General features: G+C 41.1%; 1 long non-coding RNA gene across 1 annotated transcript; it reads left to right on the top strand.

Moving 5' to 3' along the window:
• The first annotated feature begins 8,597 nt into the window (after positions 1–8,597).
• LOC142830323 (uncharacterized) lies at positions 8,598–10,898 on the top strand. Its single transcript, XR_012905493.1, has 2 exons — positions 8,598–8,867; positions 9,927–10,898. It is a non-coding gene; the product is annotated as an uncharacterized LOC142830323 (long non-coding RNA).
• Positions 10,899–11,116: the final 218 nt, after the last annotated feature.

Raw genomic sequence — 11,116 nt, 5'->3', positions numbered from 1 at the left:
GAACATCCCTTCTTCCTCATAAAACGAGGTTTATAGGGATGCCAACAAGATGTGTCCACTTTTCCAACATTTTTTTCAGAAAAGCGGACGTGTTTCTTGGATGCAGCAGAGCTCTGAAGTCTAAACATAGCCTAACAGGTGCTTCAGCAAGGGTTTATAGAAAAGCTTTGTGTGAATCCATGTAAGCATGCAAACTATGCCCAGCAATGTCAGCAACCTGTAAATAAGATACATCCTCCAAAGCTTTCGTCATATTTAAACAGCATCAAAGCCCAGTCCTTTACCTTCAAAGATCCAAGAGCCAATTTCTTTCCTTTGAAGTTCAAAAGTCAATGAACTGTCTAATCAGTCCTGAAGTTTGTACAAAGTTTTAAATCTTTGCTTTGCTCTGCTGTGTGAATAGCAACCCCCCAATGTATGCTATTGCTGTCATTTTTTTAAAAAAAAATCCAGGAATGGATGTTGTCTTGCTCTATTAGTATAATATTTATAAAGTTCAGAGGAAGCAATATGTTGCATGGTCCTGAGAGACAAATTAGGAACCTGGCCACAGTGAAGTTAGATTTACATCACTATTATAGAGATCAGAATCAGGCCCAGAGATCGTAGAAGATGCAATACACATGACTGTACTATGTTTTGCAAAATTTATTTAATAAAGATCTTGAGGCCAAATTGTCACGGGTGTAACTCCACAGACCTCCACAGTGATTTATTCAGGGATCAATTTGTCCCTCCAAATATTACATCTGTCAGATGTTCTCTGGAATAGAAAAAGTAGATCTGGGCAATCCACAAGTCATGCTCTTTGCTTCTCATGAACACGTGGAAAAGCACAGAAAAATGTTTGTGTACCGCAAATCTCGCGAATTCTAAATGAATGTGTCTGATAGAAAAATATGCGATATATTAAATATTTAATATTAATCGTAGGAAGAGATGACAATTAAGTTATGAAAATGCCTTCACCCAAACCAAAGATGGGACACATTAACATAGTTAATCAGATTAGACTGCCATGTCTACATGACTGTACCTTTTGCCAGTAGGACTGCACAAATAAATGTATTTACTAATCTTTCTGAGTTGTTACAGAAGAATGAATAAAGTGGTAGATTCCTGACACAAATACAGTAAGGCTGTGTCTACACTGGGCCACTTATTCTGGAAAATCAGCCGCTTTTCCGGAATAAGCTGCGAGCTGTCTACACTGGCCCTTGAATTTCCGGAAAAGCAACGATGCTCTACTGTACAAAATCAGCCGCTATTCCGGAAAAACTATTCTGCTCCCGCTCGGGCATAAGTCCTTATTCCGGAACACTGTTCCGGAAAAGGGCCAGTGTAGACAGCCCAGTAGTCTTTTCCGGAAAAAAGCCCCGATCGCGAAAATGACGCTCGGGGCTCTTTTCCGAAAAAGCACGTCTACATTGGCCACGGACACTTTTCCGGAAAAAGGGCTTTTCCGGAAAAGCAGCCTGCCAATGTAGACGCTCCTTTTCCGGAAATACTTATAACGAAAACTATTCTGTTTTAAGCATTTCCGGAAATTCATGCCAGTGTAGACACAGCCTAAGTGTAATGAGATAGACAAAAGAATTGGAACATATACTTTGCAAACAAAATCATGCACTAACAATGTGACTGTAAGGAATGATTCATGAATTACAGGCTGACAAATAATAAAGACCACTGGGTTTAAATCCAGGCTTTTGACAGACCTGCAAAACAGCATATATTGTTTTACAGGGGATGTGGTTCCTAAATGCTCTCCGCCAGAGGCCTAATACTTTGCAATTAGATGAGGCAGACAAGGAGCAGTAACCTTCATAGCAAATGCATGATCAAGCACAACATTTTCTAATGTCAATATGAAACCAGAAAACTGAACAGAAAGTCTCCTAGGTAGCAAATACATTTCTATCTTTCTTGCTCACTCTGGAAGGAGTCAGACTGTTTCAAGGTTTGCATTTAGTCAGACAAATATAATGCTTTTGTGTTGTGCAAAAGATAAAGGGAATTTGTCCTACAATTCCTTATTAATACCCTGCCATTAGGTTCCCTATGCCTGAGTATCTCCTGGCAGCTCCCTCTATCTTTCCCTAAATTGCTGCATTCCTCAGGCCACCCTCATCTTGAGAAAAGCAAAACCTGAATGGTTTAAGTATTTCCCTGGCTATAAAGCTTGTAGGCTATCCACTTGTAACCCATATGAATCTGTGTATCACAGGCCTTCCTCTGTATCCACACTAAAGAATATGAGCTTTCCAGACTTTGAGCTGTTGGAGTTTCTGATTCAATGCATGTATATCATCCAAGATGGAGAGGCCATCAGGAAATGTAAATAATACTATATGACAAAGGAACAAACCCTTGACCAAGTGAAGAACAAATAATTGGACCAAACATCTTGCAAAGTCTGAAGAGAACAAATTATTTGGCAGAACAATCCAAAGAACAATGGTGAATAAAGAATGAAGGAGTAAAAGGTACACCTTTTTTGTGGAGACTTTGCACAACCCCAAAGTCCAATAAATTCTGTGGCTAAAAGATTTGCTATGAACATAGCAGCTGCCGTTATTACAAGCAGAATGATACATTACTTTGTTGGGCTGCCATTAATGAGGCAGTAGAGGGAAAAGAACAGAGCTTCATACTTGTCCTTCCTTCCCAGTATGAAGGAAGTCATTTGTTCAGGTGGTGCCAATGATTCCAAGTCAATAGTATTCTTCTGTGTATGTAGGGGAATCAGGCCCTTACCTTAGCATTTAGCATTTGAAACTGAAGACACAGGAAAACTATTCTTGAACTTCCATACTGCGTAAACATCTGTGTAGTCAGCTAACAACACCAAACTGACAAAATTACCTGTCTTCATCTTTTTTAATATGAGCTAAAAAAATCATTGTTATCAATGGAACAAGGCTAATTTGCCACTATATTTTTGATGCTTCTGAAAGTGTTGGATTAGAAAACTGCTTTTAGAAAACTGGAGTATTTTATCCACACAGAACATTTGATTTAGGATGCACAATACTATCAACTACACACCTGTGATTGTTTTGTCCTAGAAGCTGCTTCAAAACTACAGTGAAATGCATGACAGAAATAACCACATGGCTAGCAGATAATACTTTTGTCTGATTTCCATCTAATGCAGTAAAATCTTGAGTGCTTTGTATGATTTTAAATACATAGAGAGAGAGAGAGAGAGAGATCTAAAGTTTCCGAAGCTTCTGCCAATCAAAAAGGAAGATACTTTTGTTTTTAAAATTTGTCTAGAGGAACAGTAGCGGCAGATACATATTAGACTTGGTATCTATTTATAGTGCTATCTGTGGGTTAAAAAAATCTGTTCTCTCTTTGATTAGCAGGATGGTATTTATTGCTACAGGTTAAGATCTCTTGAAAACAAGAGAAACATTCCACTGTTTCCTTCCTGTCTTCATTTTTTTAGGTACAATAATTTTTTTTAAAGAGAACATTGCAGTTTGAACTATACTTTTAAATTGTTGCACTCTAATTTAGCAACACAAGAAGTACTATGGACTGGGGATTCTGGCTGTAGTTGTTGATAGCCAGGCACAAATTACCCAGCCAGGTGCAACCATATGGCAGGCAGTATCTAAATGGCCAGTTAGGGTACGGCTAGACTGTGAGGGGGTTTTGGGATACCAGAGTTATCTGAAAAAAACTCCGCTGTGTCCAGGGAACACGTTTGCTCTTCTGCTTTTTTTTTTGTGGAAGAGCAAACATGCTCTTTCGGAAGCCCCTGTATTCCTCATTCCAGGAGGAAGAAGGGGGTTTTAGAAAGAGGGTTTAGAAAGGGCCAGGCTTCACTTCCCAAAGCACCTCTTGATTAATCATCATCTGAACTAGATAATATAAACTGATAGTATAAACAGATTTCAGGCTGCTGGCTATTATATGTACTCCCTGGTCTTCTGTGTAGCTTTTCGGGTCTACTGGAGCCCACCCTCTGAAAAAGAGAGCTAATCACAACATTTTGGCCAAAATGAGATTCAGGCAAAATATACAATTTTGTCAATGCTGAAACATTTTACAAAGATATATCGGCTTCCAAAGAAATGTAATTAGGAAGGTTTTGGGGGTGAGGAAGGAAACCAATCCAACAAATAATTTTTTTTCTTTGAAAAAGAAAAACTGCGCTTACCATGCTTGAGTCTATAGACTATTTAAAGCAAAGGTGAATATAAAAAGTAGTTTAAATGATCAAGAAACATGTTATTAAAAAGCATTACATTTTAAATCTGTTTCAGGAGATGAAAGACCTGTTGTCCATCATTATGGGCCTGTCGGGGTGCATGCCCCCACCATGCCTCAGTGCCCCCTGACTGTCCTCATCTAGCCCCTCTCAGGGCAAGTTACAGTCTGTACAGGTTGCTCATCATTGGCATTGGGGTTCTCTCTACTGCCCCGCTTACAGAGGCTGCCTTGTGATCCACCTCCGAACCCTGGGCCTTGCCTCCGGCCCCTAGCCAGGGGGAGTCTTGGCTGGCCCTCTCCCAGCCCTAGATGGCTATCCCCAGCTGGTCTCCATCCTGGGAGCTCCTGCTTCCTCTGCAGTCAGCCCTTCACTGGCTCTCCCCCCTTAAACAAACTGTGCTTCTCTATATAGCTGCCGGCTGGGCCCTCACTCGCCCTAATGGCTTCAACTGGCCTCTTCAAGCGAACTGTGCTTCACTAGATAGGGCAAGTGAGAGCCCAGGTGGCAGCTAACGGCTTCAGTTGACCTCTTCAAGCAAACTGTGCTTCTCTAGATAGCTGCCAGCTGGGCTCTCACTAGCCCTAACAGCTTCAGCTGGCCTCTCTGTTCCCCGCCCCTGCTCAGGGCCTGAGTCCTGGTCTTAAAGGGCCAGTGCGGGGCAGACGCCCTGTCACAGGGCCCAATTGTGAAATCCTTACTGAAAGAAGAGTACTTGCTCACTTGAAGTGTTCTTTTGATTTCAATGGGACTAGTTATGGAAGTATGTGTAATTCAGAATGAGTAAGAGTTGTAGAAACAGGCCTTACTTGTCTCACAGGCTGGGAAGTAGCATAAGAGGAAGAGGTTGATTTGCCTTTAAACCAACAGTCATTTGGATTATGAGGTTGTTTCCCATTCTTTGAGTGTTGTTTATGTGGTGTTTTCTGCTTGAACCACCCCAGTTAATTAGTTGCAACAGGCCAAATGATGCTGTTAAAGTTTCCAAACATCTGTAGTCGCTGTCTCCATTGAAACAGCAATTTCTAGTACCTGTTTTAGCATTAAATCTGACTCGGTCAATAACCCTTTTTAGGTGGCTACATTTTGCATACCACATGGTCATTGATCCCTTAATGTATCATTTCAACTCTCTTCCAATCTGTGTTAATTTCTTAATTCAGCCACACATTCAGAAATTGTTTCAGTTTCTTTGGGTACGTCTACACTTGCACCCTAGGTCGAACTAGGGATGCAAATGCAGGCATTCGAAATAGTCAATGAAGCTGGGATTTAAATATCCCACTCTTCATTAGCATAATCTCGGCCATACGCTATTCCGAATGCCAGCTGATTCGAAAGTGAAAGTGCGCTCCTGGCCGCGTTAGTTCTAATCAAATCCCTTGGTTCGAACTAACATTACTCCTCATTTTTTGAGGAGTAACATTAGTTCGAACCAAGGGGTTTGATTCTAACTAATGTGTCCTGGAGCACACTTTCACTTTCGAATCAGCTGACATTTGGAATAGTGCGCGGGCTGAGATTATGCTAATGAAGTGCTGGATATTTAAATCCTGGCTTCATTGACTACAGGCAGTCCCCGACTTACGCGGATCCGACTTATTTCGGATCCGCACTTACGAGCAGGGCTTTTCTCGCCCCAGAGCTCACGGGCGGCAGATCGCCACCCGTGTCTTCCAGGGCAAGAAAAGCTTCTCCTGGTCTCCCTGGTCTGCTGGGGGCATCCAGAAAAGCTGCTGGACCCCCCCAGCAGACCAGGGACACCTGAGCAAAGCCGCCCAGGCGGGGGGAGTCCTGCTGCCTGGGTGGCTTTGCTCGTTTGCCCCGGAGCAAAGCCGCCCAGGCGGCAGGACTCTCCCCGCCTGGGCGGCTTTGCTCCTGTCCCCCTGGTCTGCTGGGGGGGGGGGGGTTGCAGCTAGTGCCCCCCCCAGCAGACCAGGCTTTTCTTGTCTACCCCTGGGGTAGAGCAGCTGGGGGCTGCTGGGTTGGTCCCGCAGCGCTGCTCCGGACCAACCCGGCAGCACCCCAGCTGCTCTGCCCCAGGCATCCTGATTCAGCCGCTGCTGGTCAGTTTCAGCAGCGGCTGAATCAGGACGCCTGGGCCAGAGCAGCTGGGGTGCTGCTGGGTTGCTCCAGTAGCACGGCTCCTCGGCTCTACTGGAGCAACCCAGCAGCACCCCAGCTGCTCTGCCCCAGGTGTCCCCAAGTCAGCCGCTGCTGAAACTGACCAGCAGCTGACTACAGGAAGCCCCAGGCGGAGTTGCTCTGCCCCAGGCTTCCTGGAATCAGCCGCTGATCAGTTTCAGCAGCAGCTGACTTGGGGACGCCTGGGTTTCTTAAGTTGAATCTGTATGTAAGTCAGAACTGGCATCCAGATTCAGCCACGGTTGAAACTGATCAGTTTCAGCAGTGGCTGACGCCAGTTCCGACTTACATACAGATTCAACTTAAGAACAAACCTACATTCCCTATCTTGTACGTAACCTGGGGACTGCCTGTATTTCGAATGTCTACATTTGCATCCCTAATTCGATCTAGGGTGCAAGTGTAGACATACCCTGAGTGATTCCATTTATAAAAGTGAAAGTGCTTCAGCAATAAGTCATTTTAAAGAATGTCCACAAACTCAGCAAAAGTTTTGTCTGCTAATTTAACAGGATCCATTAGGTTTTCAGCAAGTTGCAAATTTTAGATCCTTTAAACTCAATAACACTACCACCTTATTGTTATCAGTTATACTGTTAGGCTATGTCTACACAGTAGATGTTATTCCGAAATAACAAAGAACGTGTCTATACAGCAAGACATTATTTTGAAATAATGCTGAGCTGGAGGACTTCTTATTCTGACTCCTATAACCCTCATGTCATGAGGTGTAGGAGAACTCGAAGGAAGAATGTTCTTCTTTTGACTTCCTGTTGTATAGAAGACACCAAAAGCCAAATTAGGCTATTTCAACTTCAGCTACGCAATTGATGTAGTTGAAGTTGAGTAGCTAAATTCAAGTTTTGTCCTGGTATGTAGACGTGCCCTTGGTGATTATATATTGTTCCAATTTCTTGGTTGTCCTCTATTGAGCCAACAATCAAGCACTTTTTCTCTAAATAACAAGACATTTGTAGCCCCTCTGCTCTTCCCTCCCCCACACCCTCAAATGACCAGCTTATTCATAGCCTTAATGACTGCAGTTTCCTTTTGTTTTACTTGCATTAGGCTTGTGGAACCACTCTGTTTCACCGTATTCCTAGATTAGGATGCTATCCTTGTTGCCAGCTGTTGCATATTTGCTTCTTTGCTAATAAAAACAATATGAAGAAACTGCCAGGGCACAATTGGATCCCACATATATATGGTTGGTAACTTCCCTTCATATTACTGTCCTGATTGTTTTTTGGTGGCTTCTAAAACATAAAACACAGTGAGCACCCCTGAAGGGTTCACACACTATCAAAAGAGATAATAACTTGTTCTTATCCTCTGCATCTTCTGTTTCCATAAAGAGAGAAAACAAAATATGGAAGCCATCTGGGGCACTTGCAGAGCTAAATACTGTTTCTGTGCCATATTCTCCTCCTGCTATAGGATTACATGTGTGCAAAAACACAAATTTAAGTGCACCAAATAAAAAATGTTAATCATACATTGATTCTTCCTTAGAGGCAAATACATTCTTTTTAATTTTTGAAAAACTTTTGCCTATGATTTTTCAGTGCGTCGACCACATCTCAGAGCCACCCAACTTGGAAAGGAAATATCCACCATGGCTATAACCGTTAAAAATCATATTTCTGTTAAGTGATCAGGAGAAGGAAAGAATCTGGGAACAAATTAGCTACATCAATTCCCACACTAGAAAATGGTGTCCACAGTTATAGCAATTTTCATACCTGAGCATGTCACTACCATGGCTACTTAATCTTTCCCCCTGAAAAGTCACAATGGATTAGTGGTGCCTGAAATGGTTGCCTTTGTTCTTGGTTGAACAAAAAGGAAATAATGAGTTGCTGACAAAGGGTGCTTTCTAATCCAATCTAACCCAATCTTGATATTTCTAATGCAAATTGAAGCCTTTCAAGTAAGTGTACCTTTAAAGGGGTTTTGGAAAGCTTTTTGCTAACAGCAGGGTTGGAACATTTTCTGTTATTGGACAGTTTCCAGTAGATGAATGTAGCAAAATAATACTGGATTTATATCCTTTCTGTCCCCAAATACTAGCAAATTACAAGAGTGGACCACCTGAAATACCATAGTTTTTGTGCGCTTTCGTGCATTATCTGAAATGAATATCTCGTATGAGTGCTTTGAGCTATCTGCCTTTGAATTGTAACATGGAATTTCTCTTTGAAAGAAAAAAAATATGCCTCCCTCACGAAGTTTACTGTTCTCAAATTTACATGCTGCAGGAACAAAGGAGTTGTAATGCCTAACAGAGATGATGTAATGTTTAAATTGTTTTCAAAGAAAACTCTCCTGCTACAGGAAGAATGCACAGATCCAGTCTCCCAGCCTGCATTATACAAATTTGGCAGTCACCTTTCTTTAATATCTCTCCCGGATAGTTCTACACACCACTGTTGAAAAGGAAGTTTTAAAAGGGTTCCATTGTAACTTTCAGAGATTTCCAGGACAAAGCAAGAAAAAAGAGGTAATGAAAAGGTGCAAAAAGGAGATACTCTTTTCATTTCAGAGTGTCACGAAGCCTCAACCCCTGTAGCATTTCTAGATCAGCTAAGGGGCAAGGCAGAAGGACTGGGAAAACAGTTTTTATTATCGCAAACGAAAAAAAGTGGTAAAAGTGCAGGAACTTAGTTTTGCTTAAATTTACTTTTGACAATATTACAGAATTCTGTGTGCATCTCTCCCAGTGTAGCATGCTTATAAATATTTATATATTAGCTCTCATTGATATGCATGCCTTTATATAAGGCATTACACAAGTCTTTTTAGCCTCATTCATCATGAGTGTAAACTTAAAAAAGTTTTTATTTTTGCAAGCTTCAAGGGTCATGTTTATTGAAATTTGAATCTCTTGGAAATAGCCTACTACAAATCTCTGTAATACAGTGATAAACGAGTATTTGCCAAAGGTTTAATGACTATCAAGGCATTATAACATTTTTTCTTACTGTAATTTCAATCCAGGTGAAGATTTCTTCCGCAGTTACGAACTATAGCCCTAAACAAATCAAATCATTGCATGATTATTTATTGATTTTTGATACATAGAGATTAATTGAAAATGTGTCCCCTTGTGCTGACTGATTTATATCACTGTGAAATCCAGACATGCATTTCTAGAATCACTTTTCTGATGTAAGTAGTCCCAGTGAAAACTACCAATATTCTCCTTTTGAATTAGTTTTGTTGGGCATGAAAACTCAACTGATGATTAGGATCAGTGTTGCCACGTTTTTCCCTCCCAAAACCAACAATCCATTTTCATGAATGAAAATGTGTTTGCTGAACTATTAACATGTGCAATATGATAAAAATAGAACTATGGCAAAGGTGAGAGTTCAAACCCAGGTTGCTAAAGGGCTGGTCCAGCATTGATGAGTGTAATTCAGAAGGAACAAGGAATGATAAACCACATCACTATCTGTTCCAAGTGTATTGTGCATTTTCATGAACTTACTTACACTAACACAATCTACATATGATTTAAAAAGAAAGTTGTGTGATCAGGGTGCTTTTTTCTTTTCAGGGGAGAGGATGAAAGAAAGAAAGAATATAGCAGATGTTAGTCACATCACTTAAATGGAATTCTGGAAGGCTCTCTATCACTACAGTGATGAAAGTGAAATAAGAATCTGCATAGATTACAGTAGAGCTGTCCTGATATTTTTAACTACTGACATCCTTTGGTATTCAAAAGAAGGAGAAAATGAGGAGGAGGCATCCTTCTTATCTTTGTTTTTTTATGGATATGATGTCCCTGAAGGTACAGGGGAGGGGAGGGAAGAAAACCTGATTCAGGAATCTGCTTGAAATTGAGCAGAGTAGACCTGTAATGCAGGAGCAAAGTTAGGAGTAAGAAGTAAAAATAAAAGATGTGAACAACACTGGAAATAGTTTGGGACAGGAAATGACATAAAGTCTCCATTTCTTTCTCGGTGTCTTTTATTCCTGATTCCTTTGTAATTCTTGGCTTTGTCCTCCTTTCATCTTTATCATCGGTATTTTTCCTCTTCTGCTGTGGTGGCTCCAAGGATTGGCACTTTGTGTCAATTCACATGGTTGTATGCTCTTTGTCAGCATGCAGGTCACATGCCATGACTCTATGACTTGTGCCAAATATTGCTGTGAACTGCTGGCAAAGTTACTTTTACCCAGCACAATTAGAGAGACGAGTATCACCAGTTACTGCTATTGGACTTGGTAGCAACTGCTCAACAGTCATGCAATCAGTCATTTTAATATCAGTTTTTATAGCTCATCAGCTAAAACAGGTTTTGTCCCCATAGTGTGATTTGCTGGAGTTTCTTTGCAGGGCTTTTACAGAATAAAATTAATGAGTTCTGCTTGCTAACTGCTCCCCATGCCCCTCTCCCCACATCCAGCATATCCACAATACTATTAATTTGGTGAATCCAGCAAGTAGAAATGATTCATTCAGCAGCTTGGCTTGACTAAAATAATGTTGGGCAGGATGGTAATTACCATTGATGGAGTTAAACAGAGTGGTAATCTGAAGGCTGCCTTTTTTTTTGTTATTCCTATGTTTGTAAGGTGATATTACCAACTTTTTCATAATTCAAGTGTGGCTATGAACATAACAAAAGATATTCTGAACACTTTTATTGGGCATACGGGAGAACTCAGACATCCCCTGGTCTGGACACTACTATTTTGCAAAGTAGAATATTAATTCTGTCACAGCTCCTATTCATTCAC

Source organism: Pelodiscus sinensis, chromosome 7 (genome assembly GCF_049634645.1).
Source record: "Pelodiscus sinensis isolate JC-2024 chromosome 7, ASM4963464v1, whole genome shotgun sequence".
NCBI lineage: Eukaryota > Metazoa > Chordata > Testudines > Trionychidae > Pelodiscus > Pelodiscus sinensis.
Note: the sequence above shows the minus strand (reverse complement) of the source record. Positions and strands in the feature narration are given on the sequence as shown.